The sequence below is a fragment of the Equus asinus genome, chromosome 4 (assembly GCF_041296235.1).
Source record: "Equus asinus isolate D_3611 breed Donkey chromosome 4, EquAss-T2T_v2, whole genome shotgun sequence".
In the NCBI taxonomy this organism is placed as follows: domain Eukaryota; kingdom Metazoa; phylum Chordata; class Mammalia; order Perissodactyla; family Equidae; genus Equus; species Equus asinus.
Window position 1 is genome coordinate 119,190,251 of NC_091793.1, and position 14,357 is coordinate 119,204,607.

Consider the following 14,357-nt stretch of genomic DNA (forward strand, 5'->3'; position numbering starts at 1 on the left):
GTCAAGGACAAAATTATTTCACTGGTGAAAGCTATCAAACAATTAAAGAAGAATTAACACCAAGCCATTGCAAACTCTTCCAAAAAAATAATAAAGAGGATAAAATAGTACATTGAAACTCATTTTTTGAAACCAGTATTTCCATGATACCAAAACCAGACAAAGACAACACAAGAAAAGACAACTACAACCAATATCCTTATGAATATAAACCCAAAAAATCGTTAACAAAATACTATCAAACTGAATCTGGCAACATCGGAAAAGTATTAAATACCACGTCCAAGTGGAATTTATCCCAGAACATAAGGTCAGTTTAATACCTGAAAATCAATCAGTGTACAACACTATATTAACAGGATAAAAGGCAAAAACCACATGATCACCTCAATAGATACAGAAAAAGCATTGACAAGATCCAATGTCTTTTCCTTATAAAAACACCCAACAAACTGAACATAGAAGAGAACTTCTTCAGCTTAACAAAAAACCCCATAGATAACATCATATCTAATGACAAAAGACAGAGAGCTTTTCTCCTACAATCAGAAACAAGATAAGGATGTCTGTTCTTACCACTTCTATTCAATATTGTACTGGAGGTTCTAGCCAGGGCAATTAAGTAAGAATAAGAAATAAACAGCATCCACACTGGAAAGGAAAAAGCAAAACTCTTCTGTTTGCAGATGTCATGATCTTGTATATATAAAAGCCTAAGAAGTCCTCCCCAAAACTATTAAAGTTAATAAGCGTGTTCAGCAAGGTTGCAGGATATAAGATCAATATACAAAAATCAATTCTATGTTTATATACTAACAATAAACAATCTAAAAATGAAATTTAAAAACAATTCCACTTACAATAGCATCAAAAATAAAATAGAAATAAATTTAACAAAAGAAGTGCAAGACTTTCACACTAAAAACTACAAAACATCATTGAATGAAATTAAAGAAGACTTAAAGAAGTGAGAAGATTTCCCATGTTCATGGATTGGAAGACTTTAATATTGTCAAGGTGATAACACTTCCCAAATTGATCTATTGATTTAATGAAGTCCCTGTCAAAATCCTAGCTGTCTTTTATGCAGAACTTGACAAGATATTACTAAAATTTATATGGAAATGCAAGGGACTGAGAATAGTTGAAACAATCTTTACAAAGAAGAACAAAATGGGGGCTGGCCTGGTGGTGCAGTGGTAAAGTTTGCACGTTCCAATTCAGTGGCCTGGGTTTTGCCAGTTTGGATCCTGGGTGCAGACATGACACTGCTTGGCAGGCTATGCTGTGGTAGGCATCTCACACATAAAGTAGAGGAGGATGGGCATGGATGTTAGCTCAGGGCCAGTCTTCCTCAGCAAAAAGAGGATTGGCAGCAGATGTTAGCTTACAGCTAATCTTCCTCAAAAAAAAAAAAGAAGAAGAACAAAAGGGGAGGCCTCACATGTCCTCATTCTAAAATTTATTATAAAACTATATTAATCTAGACAGTGTGGGAATAGCATGAGGATATACATATAGATCAATGGAATAGCATTGAAGCTCCAGGAATAAACCATAGATTTATGGTCAATTGATTTTTGACAAGGATGCCATGAAAATTCAATACAGACAGAATAATCTTTCAACAAACTGCTGGAACAACTAGATAGCCAGTAGCAAAAAATAGAAATTGTATCCCTTCTTCATATCGTATACAAAAATTAACTCAAAATAAGTCATAAACTTAAATAGAAGTGCTAAAACTATAGAACTCTTAGAAGAAAACGTAGGTGTATAGCATCATGACCTTGGACAAGCCAATATTTTCTTAGATATGACACATGAAGCATAAGCAACCAAACAATAAATAGATAAATTGGACTTCAGCATTGAAGCTATTTCTATTTCAAAGGACACTATCAAGAGAATGAAAAGACAACATAGACATTAGTTACAGCAATGACTTTTTAGATAATACCAAAGGCACAATCCATGAAAAGAAACTGATAAGCTGAGCTTCATTAAAATGAAAAACTTCTGTATTGTGAAAGACAATGTCGAGAGAATGAGAAGAAAAACCACAGACTAGGAGAAGATATTTGCAAAGGATAAAGTATTTGATAAAGGAGTGTTATCCAAAATATACAAAGAACTCTTAAAACTCAATAATAAGAAAACAAGCAACCTGATTAAAAAAATGGACCAAAGACCTTAACAGACACCTCACCAAAGAAGATATACAGATGGCAAATAAGCATTTGAAAAGATGCCGTATATCATACGTCATAAGGGAAATGAAAGTTAAAACAATGAGATACCACTCCACACCTATGAAAATGTCCAAAATCTGGAACATCAACAACACTAAATGCTGGTGAGTACGTGGAGCAACAGGAACTCTCATTCATTGCTGCTTGGAATGCAAAATGATACAGCCAGTTTGGAAGATAGTTTGGTAGTTTCTTATAAAACTAAACATACTCTTACTATACAATCCGGCAATCACACTTCTTGGTATTTACCCAGAGGAGTTGAAAACTTATGTCCACACAAAAACCTGCACACAGATGTTTATAGCAGTTTTAGCCGTAATTTCCATAGCTTGGAAGCAACCAAGATGTCCTTCAGTAGGTGAATGAATAAGAAAAACTATGGTACCTCAGTCAATGAAATATTATTCAGCACTAAAAATAAATGAGCTATCAAGCCATGAAAAGACATGGAGGAATCTTAAATGCATATTACTAAGTGAAAGAAGTCAATCTGAAAAGGGTACATACTGTATGATTCCAACTATATGACATTCTGGAAAAGGCAAAACTATGGGAGACAGTAAAAGGATTAGTAGTTGCTGGCAGTTGGGGAGGTGGGAGGGATGAATGGGCAGAGCACCGAGGATTTTTCGGGTAGTGAACCTATTCTGCATGATATTACAATGGTAGATACATGTCTTTATACATCTGTCCAAACCTGTAGAACATACACCACCAAGAGTGAACCATAATGTGAACTATAGATTTGCGTGATTGTGATGTGTTGATGTAGGCTCATCAGTTGTAACAAATGTACCACTCTGCTGGGTATATTAATAACGAGGGAAATCCATGCACATGTGGGGGCAGGGAGTATGTAGGAAATCTCTGTATTTTCCTCTCAATTTTGCTGTGAACCTAAAACTGCTCTAAAAAATAGTCTTGAAATATATATATACACTCATTTTTTAAAAAGATAACACATAGAATCAGGGGAAATGCCTGCAAATCATCTATCTAATAAGAGTCCAGTATCCAGAATATAAAACTGTTACCACCCAATCTTTTTTAAAAACCACACAACTAATGAAAGGGGAAAGGATTTGAATAGACATTTCTCCAAAGAAGATGTACAAATGACCAAGAAGCACATGGAAAGATGTTCAAAGTCATTAGGCATCAGGAGAAATACAATCAAAACTAAAATGAGATACCACTTCACACCCACTACCATGATGGTAATCAAAAAGTTGGACAATAACAATTGATGGCAAGGATGTGGAGAAATTGGAACCTTCATACATTGCTGGTGTGAATGTAAAATGATGCAGCTACTTTGGAAAACAGTTTGGCAGTTTAGTTAAACAAACATACAGTTACTATTTGACCCAGCAATTCCATTTCTAGGTATACACCCAAGGTGATTGAAAATGTACTCCATACAAAAACTTGTACACAAATGTTCATAGTAACTTTATTTATAACAGCCAGCTGGTATAAACAACCCAAATGTCCATCACTGATGAATTAATAAACAAAATGTGATATATCAACACAATGGAATATTCTTCAGCCATAAAAATGAAAGTACTAACTCATGCTATAACATGGATGAACCTTGAAAACATCATGTTAAGGAAAGAAATCAGACACAAAAGGTCACATATTATATTATTTCATGTAAATAATATATCATTTAAATAAAATATACAATTTCATTTAAATACCGTAGATTAGGTAAAGCTATAGAAACAGAAAATTAATTAGTGGTTGCCAAGGGCTGGAGGGGGAAATGGGAAGTGACTGATCCTCGGTTGGAGGTTTCTTTTTGGGCTGATGAAAATATTCTAGATTTAGATAGTAATGATGGGTGAACAATCTCGTGAATATATGAAAAAAATATAACTGAACGGTATACTCTAATGTAGTGTATTCTGTCATATGTGAATTAGATCTTGAAAAAATTCTCTCACTCCCTCCATCCATGTACCCGACCCTAACAATCACAGTCAGAGTGGTAAGGAATGATTCACACTGTCAGATTCACAGTGACAGGGAGGGGACATTCTTAACTTGCTCTTCACCCCATATCAGGCCTTTAGGACATGGGCTACCCGTCCTCAGCACACCAACATTTTATACAACTAAAACCATGTTATTAATGCCACAGATAAGCTAGAGAGAAAATAAATTTTAAAAGGCCATAAAATATGTTGTATGTGAAAAGAACTTATCAGAATATTCCTTAATGCCAGGCTCCTTATCACTTTCAGGAAAGAGTCCACATTCTTTATTATGACCCACAAGGCCTCTACAATTCAAACCTAGAATCATACATGTGCTCTAAACCCTAGTCATGTCGAATCTCCATTATGTTGTTTTGTGTCTAACCCAACAATCTTACTCTGACTTTCTTTCCTCACTTGCTATAAATACTTAGGTCCTCAAATTCTCTTTGGATCAATTTTATCATCCTGTTTGTTCCCTCCTTAGTGAGTTCAATAAATATTAGACATGTGTTTATTCTTTATTTGTATGAGTTACATTATTCCATTTTACATTTCATAGTTTTACATTAAGTACTGAACTAAGTTGTCCAGTTTTCAGAAATCTTCCCAAGATTCGTGTCATAATTAATTTTTTTCAACTCCAAAAGATTTTTCAGGGAAAAAAAATCCACATTTAAAGAGAAAAATAAGACACACATTTCAAAACAGCCTACTTTCTCCTGGCCCAGTGCATTAAGTGTGGGTGATGAGCAGAGAGCCTCGCAGGCATGTGCCCCTTTCTGCATCTGTTTCTTCAGAGTAACGTCAATTCTATGTCCTATTTTCACCCCACAGGCAGGTCCTTGAAGAGATACTATTTATGAAGTGGAGAAATAAAGGACTTCAATTCAGATGATGTAATAGAAAATCTGATTAATGGAATCCATGTGAAATTCTTGACATTCATTTGCCCTGATTGAATGCCTAATCATGACTCCCAGATGGTAGACTTTTCTTTAGTGTGAGTACATAATATGTAAACTTTTGGTCTTTCTCCTTCTTTTGGAGCTTTAAATTATTACCTATTTTGGGATCCCCTTAAATGTACTGTATCTTCAAACCAATTCTTACCTAAGAAATGTTATCAGAAACGCTTTTAAATAAAATTTATTCACTAATATTGAAAAATGCTAAAATAATTGAATAACCCCAAAACTGCAGCTTCAATGATTGGTATATCTATTTATATAAATTACCCAGAAAAAAGGATTAAAAAACAAATTAAGGGGCCAGGCTGGTGGTGTAGTGGTTAAGTTTGCACATTCCACTTCGGCAGACTGGGGTTAGCAGGCTCAGATCCCAGGCGTGTACCTACACACTGCTCATCCGGCCAAGCTGTGGTGTCATCCCACGTACAAAATAGAGGAAGACTGGCACAGATTTTAGCTCAGAGCCAATCTTCCTTAACAACAACAAAAAAACTAAGACAGATAAATATGTAGCAAAAAATGAAAAACATGATTTGAAAATTGTGTACGCAAAGTAAAAGATGACAGTCACAATATGCGTGGGTTTGAAGAAAAGGAAGAAAGGAAAAGGAGACTGTCATCAGTTTTACTAAAGCCATGAGGCTTGCAGGGTAACTACAAAGCCACGTGGACTTAAATTCTTGACATTCTGGTCCTTGGCTTATTACCATTTATGCAGTAACCACAGACTTATTTCTGATACCATATTTATTTTTGAAATTCTTCTGTTTTATTAATTACCTGGACTTTCAACCTTTTGTTTTACATCATGTTTCCCTAAACACCAATGATATCATACCTTCTAAGCTTTCCTTCGAGTTTTTAGGTTTGCTTGTTTGTTTTTTGTATTTTATTTAAGCATTAAAATCTGAATTAAATAAATACACTTAAGATGGAAATTTAAAATTCTTTGTGGAAAATAATTTCTGTTTTTATGCCACAATATAAACGATGAGTCAAAGAACAATTCTATTTTAAGTGAATTTGCATAGTTTTGATAACTTTTTGGGAAATGGATCTTTGGTTTCTGCTTTAATGCAGTCAAGAAGCAGAGGATTTTACGTATAAAAGATTTTTCAGTATGCTTAATTGCTACAGTTGAAGTTTCTGTTTATTTCCCTAATGAATTACTTCCCTATTATGAAGAAATGACTCTCTCAAAGGACAATCATTTATTACACCTGAGCCTTCCTGGTCTCCATTGTACCTCATGCTGCTTACTAATTTGCAATGATTTAGGAAGATTGCCACAACCACTCAATTAAACAATGGCTTTGGATGCAACCTATAGCATGAGGCACATCCTTAGTACACATTTAGAACTGTCTTGTTAATTTGGCAGAATCCAGCAACCACTGTGTTCTGAGAATCCCACAGACAGCAGACAACATATCCAGCAGGACTAAAAGTAGTCACTTGATTTTTTTGGTCCAACCAGGCAGATGCAGCGTTACCCTAGAGAGAGAATGGAGCCACGGGGAGAAAGAAGTAGACTAAGATTTGGGCAATCAGATTTCTAATTCTGGCTTTATTACCTTTTAGTTTTTGATCCTTGGGGAATGATATTCTCTGAGCTTCGGTTTCCTCCTCTATATAGAATGTGAGCTATAACTGATAATTTCTTAGGCATTTTCCTAATCGATGGCACACCTTTATGTAACTCATGTTAAACGTAGAAAATATTTTGCAAAATGTTCCCAGGGTATTTATGAAAAGTCTCGGTGGCTTATTTCCATGCAGCATCCTGAAGCAACATGATGAAAACTCAATCAAACACTAGAAGGCGGGATAACTAATTTAAAACTGTAATTGTCAAAATTTTTAATTACTTCTGGGCCAATGATGTAGAATTGCCAGGCAATGTACTTTAACTAACAGTAGTTTTATGGCCAGAATCAACCTTCCTGTGGGGAAAATAGACACATGTCCATATGTCTAGGTAATGAAATCTGAAGAAGAAAGGAAGTATGAATGAATTCTGAAGACAAATTTTCCTGAATTCACAGTTATGCCTTGGACCAGTCCTATATTATTAAGGTTTGAAGTAAGCCCCTTCTGGTTAATATTTTAGACTTTGGAAAATAGGTAGAAGGTATTCAAAAAACAGCACAGATATGGTCCTCTAAATAAATGAATTCTCTTGGCACACAATTAAAACATACTTAAAGTAAACACTTTAACTTTTTGCTTTTTTTTACTGCATCATCTCAATAATAATCTATTTGTGAAATTCAGTATGTAATGTTCATTGTTCTTTTAACCTTCATAGTTCTGTTTAAATGAAGTAAATGAGGATTAATTTACATAGACTATGATGTCTAGGGAAATAAGACTGTATATTCTCTTTGCACAATACCTAGAATACCTAGAACTTGCATCATATAATAAAAATTTGAAACACTTTGCAGTGCTTCTTAGTATAGTGCAAAGATCATAAATTTTGGAGTTGGCATATCAAGTTTTTTCCGAATAATTTCTGACTGATAATGGACAAGCCAGTTAGAGTTTCGGAGATACTTGACCCATTTATAAAAGTTGGCATAATATTATCCAAGGTCTTTTTGATATGCAGTAATAAAATGACTCATTTGCTTTCAGGGTAGCGTCTGTGCACATTCATTCACATAAGTTCTTATTCCTATCTCCCTAGACATTCCTCAAGAACAAAAAGGGCATTTGCCCGTTTGATCAGGGATAGGAAAGGAGATGTACGAGGAATGGAAGGACACGAGTAGTGTTCTGTAATTTTTCAAAATTTGACATGTGCGCTTTATCTCTTTAAAAACAAAACCACTAACCATGCCTGTCTCATAGCATCTGTGAGTATTAGATGAGAAAATGTCATAAGTGCTTTGAGTTTTTTCTCTATAATTTCCCCAATAGAAATAGCTTGTTTTACTTGATTATGAAAGATATCCACCATTATAATTTTGACGCATTTTTTAACTTTTCTCTGCTTAAATAAAGAGAAAAACTTCCCCAGAGAATCTGATTCTACATGCAAAATACTTTGAAATCTGATTTTTTACTTAATAGTATAAATTGAAGAACTCCTATGCCAGATACAGATGTAGTACATATTTCGAATGGTTGTGTATTCCATTATATGGCTGTATCTCAATTTAGTTAAGTAGTTCCCAACTGTTTGACATTATCTTGCTTATAAGAGTGAAAAATCGGAAACTGTAATTGACTTCCCTGTACATAAATATTTGTGCACTTCTCTGAGTATTTCCTCATGATAAATTAGCAGATATGCCCTGTATTCAGGCTTTTGCCATATGATGCCGAAAGCCAGTGTGTTAGTTATCTGTTATTGCATTAAAAAATTACCCCAAAGCAGGGCTGGCTCCGTGGCCGAGTGGTTAAGTTCGTGCGCTCCGCTGCGGTGGTCCAGGGTTCGGATCCTGGGCGGGGACATGGCACCGCTCATCAGGCCACGTTGAGGCGGCGTCCCACATCCCACAACTAGAAGGATCTGCAACTAAGATATACAACTATGTCGGGGGGGGGGGGGGTTGGGGAGATAAAGCAGAAAAAAAAATTAAAAAAAAGATTTATAACAGTTGTTAGCCCAGGTGCCAATCTTAAAAACAAAAAAAGAAAGAAATTACCCCAAAGCTTAGTGGCTTGAAATGATGATAATCATTTATTATCTCCACTGGTTTCTGTGGGTGAGAAATTCAGACACACTAGGGATGGCTTGCCTATGCTCTATGATACTGAATCTCAGCTGGAAGACTGAAAGTCTAGGGGCTGGAATCATCTGAAAGTTTGGTCATTCACTCAAGGTTGAAACTAGGCATCAGCTGAGGACCTACCCTCCTCTCATGATGTGGCTGGGTTTCAAGAGAAAGCATTGACAGAGAGACAGAGAAAGAATGCTGGGTGAAACCATATTGCATTGGATGACTAGTCTTGGAAGTCACACAGTCTAACTTCTGCAACATTCTGCTAGTTGAAGCAGCTACCAAGTCACCCACATTCAAGGAGAGGGGACATAGACCCTATCTCTCAATGGAAGCGTGTTGATGTCACATGTATAAAAGAAAAAGTGACATGCACTATGTATTGCTGCTGCTATCTTTGGAAAACACTATCTGCCCAGCCAGTGTTAAAACTTTGGAGATATATCACAAAAGTGACTTTCTTTAATAACTTGTTTTGAGTAATATCTTTGCCTAACTGATAATATAAAAGATGATATTTTGCATCATTTTAGATTGTTTTTATAATTAAATATACCAAACATTGTTTGCAATTGATTTGCCATTTATATTTTTCATGCTTTTTTTGTCATTTGACATAACCTTTATGTTTTTATGGATGTAATCATTTGTTTAAGAGTTCTTTATAAAACATCTTCATATGCTATATTAAGAAAATAACTCTTTGTCAGCTTTGTTGAAAGTATCTTTCCTAGTGTGTCATTTTTTGGCCTTTTTTTGCATTATTAATTCTTTACAAACTTTTAAATAAACTTTCTATCTTATATGCTATGCTTAGACATATCTTCCTTATCCCAGAATTACAAAAAATTTTTACTTGTACGCTAATTTATTTGTTTATAAGTTACATCAAGATAAATTTTGTATAGGTTAAAGACAAGATCCAACACTTTTCCAGGGTTTACCTATTCAGTTTTGTTTGCTGAAATAGTCAAAATAGCAACAAGTTTTAAAAATAGTAACGTCCAAAGAACGTGGAGAAGGAATGCCACGCTGATCATGTTCTGTTGACTAATCCATACCTGCCGTGCAGATCGGAAATGTTACATTTATCGTGTATTAATGCCCAGATATACTTGAGTCTCTTTCTGAACTCTTTATCATTGATCTCTACTGAAATTCAATATCACATTGTTTTAATAGTTTAATTTAAACTACATTTTAATATCTGGAAAGCTCCCTTTTTCTCACAATGCCTTGTAATTCATGAAGAGCTGTTCAGTACTCATTCCTAACTCTCCTTCCTCCCTGCTGATCTCATTCAGGGTCATGGCTTTGAGCACCTTCCATAATGACAACCCCCTCATTTATATCCCCAGTCCAGGCCTCTCCTGTGAATTCCAAACTCAATTACTCCCTAGGAAGTTGAATAGGCCTCTTTGTTTCAACAAGTCAGAACCAAACCTTTACTTTTTTGTTTTCTCTCTTATCTTCTCTTCCCCTAGTCTTCTGCATCCCAACAAATAGCATTATACCAGCTACCCAGGTAGTATAATGAAAGGCAGATTTAATATTGTGTTTGTCAATCATTATATCAGTGTAGAAATGGTTGAATTCTTCTAACATATCAATTAGAATAGGAAACATGACTTTTAGGGGGGTCAAGTTAAATTGACACTAAATCTAGAGGGTCAATATCTGTGCCTGATTTAGCGTGTGAACCAGGGATGCTAAAAAGGTGAGTCAAGGACCCTTGGTCCTGTGGAACGTTTCAGGAATTTATAGCAAATACAAAACGTGGTTTCTGGCCGGTTTCTGGGGGCTAACTAGTGTTAATAAGTTTGCCCACAAGTAAGAAATTTACTGTTGCACTTCTACCTTTCTCATGAAGAGTATTTTTCTTGAAAATGTTTGATATATTTTCCTATATATTTTAAATAATTAAAGTAAATATGTAGTTGTGGTTTGGAAAAGTGGAGGATCAAAACGGTCCTGAAGAGGAACGTACCAAGTGGAGATGAATGATAGACCTCAATAAGAAGTAAAGGTTAACATCAAAAATTGTACGTTAAAACAAGAGTAAGTTCTATTTGTCACTGTTGTTAAATTAACAGTTTAAAATATAGTGACTCTAAGAAGAATACAAAATCAGTGGATCAATATAACATGATTTTGAGAAAAACTAAAAACCATCACATATGAAACAAATGATATAATTGCATGCATTATTATTTGGTGATAGATAATAATTATTTTGCATCTGGTGACCATCTTTACATTATGTGGTAAAAATAGAAAGTCACGTACAGCAACAAGTTTTGCAAATAGTAATGTCCAAAGAAAACAGGCAGGAGTTTTGTGCTGATTGTCTTCCATTCATCCTTCCAGATCTATTCTCTGCTCTTCTCCTCTGTGATCTATGCCCCAGCCCCAGCCCAGCAGGGTGACATCAATGGACTGCATCATCTGAGCTCTCTCACCTTACTACTTCCCAATGGGTTCATCTGATGGGAGGGACCAGGTAGATATCAGGGAGCAGGAAGGTATGGAGAGAGAGAGATACAAAACCAAAGATAGAGCCAGAGAGAGAGAAAAACAGAGTGTGTTTTGCTTGTGAATCCATTCCTCTACCTACAATGATAGCTCTGTTAGTTGATCCATTTGCCATGACTTAGCTATTGTGAGACTCAGTATCACTGCCACGATTTGACCCCTTCAGGCTTTGGGGTGGAAATGGCTTTCCACAGCTGCTGCCCCTGTTGTGCTTCATCATCCCTTGTTGGTCCTTAACCCTGCCACACATCTGTAAATATTCCTTTCACTGAAGTCTCTCTAATCATCTCTCTGAGAGAACCTTCCTCTGCCTGGATCTTGATGGATAAAAATTCCAACACTGGCTCTTCAGTTGTATTCATTAAAGGAAAACGTATAGCTTGTGAATCCTGCTGTGGTCATGCTTACAAAGCTATTAACGATCACTACTACACTTCCATCATTTTAGTCCAATTTAAACGTCCTTTGGGTGGTTTTCCATAAGCCAATCACCAAACAACTACTAGGAAGATAAAAAGAAAGACAAGAAAGAGTATTTGTCCCTCAAGAAGCTTGGCTTATTCAGCAGACAATTTATAAACCCTTGAAAAAGTCCAATAAGATTGTGCATGACAGAATGTAAAAAAGAGACAGTAACAGACAGTAAATATAAGTGAAAGCGGAGAAGAAAGTGATGATGTGGGCTAGCAGGAAAGGCTTCATTGAGGAGGTGGGACTTTAACTGGACCTTGGAAGATATGAATATTGTCCTGTATGACTCCACCACTAAACGTTTCCTGTCCATTTCATCATGCCAATAGTAATTTTCTTTTCATTTGGAATCCTCTTTCAATATCTTAGAGTCATTTATGCACCACCTGAAGTAGCATCCACACATGACTACTAAATTGGTGTTCTTGCCTGACCCATCCCATGCCAGGATATGCTTTGAGCGGCATAATGATTCCTTTGCTCATGTATTGGATGCACATTGTGCCAACACTGGGTCAGGCACCCAGGAAGGTTTGTGTGAGGAGAGATTCAGAGAACTTCTGGATTCTGAAGGAAGGATTTGCTGAAAGTGACCCGAAAAGACTCCACGGGGCAAACAATGGCCTAGCTCTGGAGTCATCAGATCTGTTTTCAATTCCCAGCTCCTCCATCTGCTAGTATAACCTTCTCTGTTTCCTCTCCTGTACAATTGTGACTGTCATGCTTTCAGGGGTTCATATTAAGTTCCAAATAAAATAACATACGAAGGGTTTGTTACAGTGCTCACCCCATCTTAAGTACTTTCCTGTAAATAGCATCTATTTGTATTCTACTGCCTTATTCTTCCTGTTGCCCCTACTATTCCTAATTATTAGGTTATTACTATTTTGCAATGGGTAATATATACACTTTGCAAGAAATCTTAAGGCATAATAGCAAAATCACATCCACATTAGAATTTGGTAAAAAGCAAAGTTGACTGTCAAAATTGAATTCCTAATGTGGAGATCAAAAACTGTGAGGGAGGAGATGAGATATAAATGACAAAAATAGAAATTTAACCTTAGAATCATAAGTGTTCCTATGGAGGAAATATGAACTATGAGAAAGGGAATATCGGAAGATGAAGCTTGGAAACTTCAGTTTAGAGGAAAAAGAAAAATAAATGACTTGATTGTGCTGATCAAAAGAGTTCACCACATTCCAGGCAAATTCATTGAAAGAAAGATTCGCGCCTGGACTAAAAGTAACAAAAATTTTAATCATAAGAATAAAATAAAAGCTCAGAAATTTAAAAAACAAAAGAGATCTACAAGGTATAAAAAGCAGTCCTCAGATTTCTCCTCTGCAACACATGTCAGAAGAAAATGAAACAATGTCTGCAGCTTTGAGGAGGAAATCACAACCCTGGATATTTGTACATAGCCAAATTTTCTTTCATGTATGAGGAGAGCAGAACTACATTCACAGACGTACAAATTTCAAAGTCTTACCGAATGGATTAGCCACATACTCACCTTGAAGAAACTGCCAGAAGATGTATTCCAACCAAGCTAGAGATTGCTCAAAATTAATTCCTCAAGCTTGTAATATAAAATCACAAGTCTTTATACCCAGGTTTTACCACAAACGCCAATTTCTGCAAATTTTTTTGCTTTCATTCACTTAAAATTTATCATGAGAGATTTTTAATTATTATTTTTCACTCGTTTCATTTCACAGAGATATTTTTTCATTTTTATGGCTTTTTTATAGCTCCATAGTATTCCATTTTATGGATGTACCATAAATTATTAAACCAGTCTGCCACTGATGCACATTGAGGTTGTTTTCAATATTTTGCTATTTCAAAGAATGATGCAGAGAGAATCATGCATGAATGTGTGTGCATAGATAGATAGAGAGAGAGAGAGAGAGAGAGAATCCTTCCTACATATAGATAATTTCCGCGAATTGAGATTACTGAGTAAAAGGATATATGTGTTTGTGATTTTGATACACGTGATCAAACTGTATTGCATAGTGTTTGTACAATTTTTGACATCTACCAGCAATGTATGGGAGCACCCATTTCCCCAAAGACTCGTCAACACAGTGTATTATCAAATATGGATTTTTTGCTGGACTCCTAGGTAAAAAATGATACCTCAATGTAGTTCTAATTTGAATTTACCTTTTTATTAGTGAATTTTGAGTATCTTTTCATGTATGTAAAAACCATTTTTACTTATCTTTGCATGGACTGAGTGTTCATATCCTTTGTCCACTTTTCTAGTGAGTTGTTACTCTCCCTATTCATTCCTAGCAGCTCTATAAATATTAGGGAGATTGGCCCTTTGTTTGTGATATGAGCTACAAATGTTTTCTGGTTTGCTATTTTTCTTTTGACTTTTCCTAACTTTTCTGATGTTTAGG

The 14,357-nt window shown here is 35.6% G+C and overlaps 1 long non-coding RNA gene across 14 annotated transcripts in view; it reads left to right on the forward strand.

Moving 5' to 3' along the window:
• Positions 1 to 14,357, forward strand: part of LOC106826603 (uncharacterized) — a 278,032-nt gene that overhangs the window by 241,423 nt on the left and 22,252 nt on the right. For 2 of the 14 annotated variants that reach the window (XR_011502886.1, XR_011502885.1), the window contains one exon: positions 5,078 to 5,243. The exons of the other annotated variants lie outside the window; for them this stretch is intronic. This is a non-coding gene — a long non-coding RNA (uncharacterized lncRNA). The remainder of the gene's footprint in view (positions 1 to 5,077; positions 5,244 to 14,357) is intronic. 14 annotated transcript variants of the gene reach the window in all.